General features: G+C 39.5%; 1 protein-coding gene across 1 annotated transcript in view; it reads right to left on the bottom strand.

The window, feature by feature from the left end:
• pde2a (phosphodiesterase 2A) overlaps nt 1–3,297 on the bottom strand; it is a gene marked incomplete in the record, with an annotated part of 155,405 nt that overhangs the window by 17,715 nt on the left and 134,393 nt on the right.

Genomic DNA, 3,297 nt, shown 5'->3' on the forward strand with positions numbered 1-3,297 from the left:
ATATATTGCTGGCTTATAACAGAGAACTGAACACACACACACACACACACACACACACACACACACACACACACACACACACACACACACACACACACGTTTGCACAGCTATCCATTTGGGGACATTCCATTGACTTCCATTACATTTCTACAGCCTTACCCTGACTACAAACCCTAAAACTAACCTAAACTCAATTCACATCTTGGTCCTAAACCCCACCCCCAACCCACCAATGGCATTTAAACCAAATGGGGACTCGACTTTTGTCCCCAAATGCACCAGTTGTCCCCAAAGGTAGGCATTTTGTCTTAAAATTGCCCCCAAATTTCACCAGAAACCCACCCCCCCACACACACAGTTAAATGTTGAATTGAAGCAGTCAGGAAACTTAAATATAAATATACACTACCAGTCAAATGTTTGAACACAYCTTCTCATTCGATGTTTTTCTGTTTTTCTTTCATCCCTTCATTGTAGGTTAGTACTGGGGTCGTCCACACTATGAAGGGACGTTTAAGGAGCCTTAGGATGAAGTTGGTGTTGTTTGGATTGTGGATTGTTAAAGGTGGGCACCTTTTGTTTTTACTATTCTCTCAGTCAGCTTCACGAGGTTTTCTAATCACCTGGATTGGTTTTCCTACAGTCATGAAGGAGTTCCAAAGAATCCCAAGCGTGTTTACGGCTGTAATCAGAGCAGCTTTGAGTGGTCTAGAATCTGAGCATATTTTGGTTTGTGTGGCACTTTTTTGTTCCTTTGTATTTCTTCATCTAGATGACTTTGATGTTGATTTGCAATGTAGGAAAAAAGAGGAACAGAATTAAATGAGAGGGATGTGTCCTTACTTTTGACTGGTAGAGTATAAATATGTAAAAAAAATGTGGACCAAATATTCTGGTAACCAACAGGTCATGATTTTAAAGTAAAACTTGTTTGCCTCACCTTAGTAGTTATTATGAATCGTTTGTTGAACTGCCATATTAAATTAAAAATGAACCACAGCATTTTTACATTTTACTCTCGTTATTGTTGGTTTCGAGTTATTTTTTTTTAAAAACCTGGATTGTTTTTCTTAACTGTGTAGGTTTTTGGTTCTTTCATTAATCTGTTTGTTGTAATTTTGTATTTTTAGTTTGTTTTTATCACCTGCTGTTGAAGGCCAACAGGTGTGCTTGCTCATGTGTGTGCACTCACATTTATTTGAACCAGTGAATGGATTTTCATAAAACCTCAGGAGGTGATGATTGGATTTACATCTACGGATGGTTAATTCAAGATGGCTGAATTGAAAACACAAGCAATTTAAATTTCAAACTTAAAATTCAGAAGACATACTAGAAATAGGCTCAATATAAATGTGAGGAACTTATGAGACAGCAAAGTCAATAAATTGGAAGAAAACATTCAAAGGTAATTCATCATTCAGACCTTCATGTGGCCAGAGTCTGAAGAGTATAAATCCAATAAGTGTCACGGAGTGGAGTAACTTGTCAAGCTCTGCACCCCGAGGTGGTGAGGAAACAACTCCAATAACAAAACACCTTTATTTATTGAATCCATTTATTATGTCTTCTGACTTTCAAGCCCTCATATGAACTTGTTTGCATTTGTTCTTAGGAAGAGAGCAGATTGTCACTTTTACTGTATGCATCTTTAAATATATGTACATAATTTATTTTTTAATCTACATGCTTTTTTCTAAATATGCCCTCATATTGATTTGGTGTGGTTTGTATGGTTTTACTTCATTTGTGACAATTGACATTAGATTAGATTATAATACCCAAAATAACAGAAAAAGCAGTGAATGCCGCTTTGCTTTTTAAACTGAAATGCTGCATTAAATTGACAAAAGGACCTCAGCGATGCAAGAGATTTCCTGCAGTTCTCCATCTTTGCCTACAGGGAGCAGTGGCACGTTGCAAACTCCAGGGTTTTTTGGGGCCTCAGCTTTAGACACACAGGAATCCTGACAAAGGAGACAGGCGCCTGCATGGTGGAAACTTTATGATCGACACTCCGGGGAGTTACACAGAACAACAGCCAGGCTGGAGAATAATTTTCTACGACACAACAGCCGGTGATTTGCAGTCATGACACAAAATTGTATCCATCTCCACAGGTAGAACAGCAGCAAGTGGGAGTCCATTTCCAATGAATAGAAAGGGGGTAGCAAAAGAGCACAGAATAAATTACACATATAGTCAGCTTATGAAATAATAAGAATGTGTGTTCTGGATTTGGTACATTTGTGATGCTGCAGTGCAACTGGCTGCTCCAAGTAGACGTTTAGAAATTCTTCCAGGTCTTGGAGACAAGCCTGCAGAGCGACAGCGTTGACTTCCACAGCTCTGCCATCATCTTATTTGTCAAAACAAAAAAGCAAAACTCAGGTTGGGCTGATTTATTGGTGCCAAACGCATCGAGTTTCTGTTAAAAAGGTACAGTTTSTGTTTTCAGTTTGCGTTCAGTGGAAAATTTAATTATGTTTCGGATAGTTTGTCTGCTGTGTTTTTATTATTTTTTTATCTGTTGATGCAAAAACTGAGTTATGAATGTGTGGAAGCACAGCGTGCAGCCACACACCTGAGGCCTGCGACAATAAGCCATATTTAAACAAACTCTGCATTCTAATCCATATCATGACGGGACGGCTCATCTGTTCGACTGCGCTCGCAGCAAAGACTGGACTTATAATATTATGTGCTCAATGGAAACCATAATCCCACCGCTGTTACCATGGTAATGAGATGCTGGCTCCGTCATTAGAGCCACTGGCAGGAAGAGAAATGATCGGACATGATCCCTTCTCCTCTGTCTTGTGTGCATGTCTGTTAGGTGTGTGTCCGTGTGAGCGTGTGCACTTGTTTCTGCTACAGAGTGAGGACTGTCATGTTTATAACCAACAAAGTGAGGTCATGTTTGGGAAGTGAGGACGTTTTCCTGGTGCAGTTCTGCTCTGTTAGTTAGGTTTAGAGGTTTGGTGTGAAATAACTTTTAGTTAGGGTTAGGAATAGACTAGTAASGGTTAGTGTTAGGGGAAATGTYTGGGTTAGGAATAAATGCAGTTACAAATATGAACAGAAATCAATACAAAGTCCTCAGTTTGATGCAAGTACAAGGTAGTGTGTGTGTGTGAGAGAAAAAAACAACAAGTTTACCCAAACACACAAACACACTGACAAAAAGCTAAAAAGCCTCTTTACTGATTTCTGTATTCAGGTGATAACAACATTGCCATTGGCAGCGATCGCGCGCGCGCGCACACACACACACACACACACACACACACACACAC

This window comes from Austrofundulus limnaeus, unplaced genomic scaffold (assembly GCF_001266775.1).
Source record: "Austrofundulus limnaeus strain Quisiro unplaced genomic scaffold, Austrofundulus_limnaeus-1.0 Scaffold184, whole genome shotgun sequence".
NCBI classification, from domain to species: Eukaryota; Metazoa; Chordata; class Actinopteri; order Cyprinodontiformes; family Rivulidae; genus Austrofundulus; species Austrofundulus limnaeus.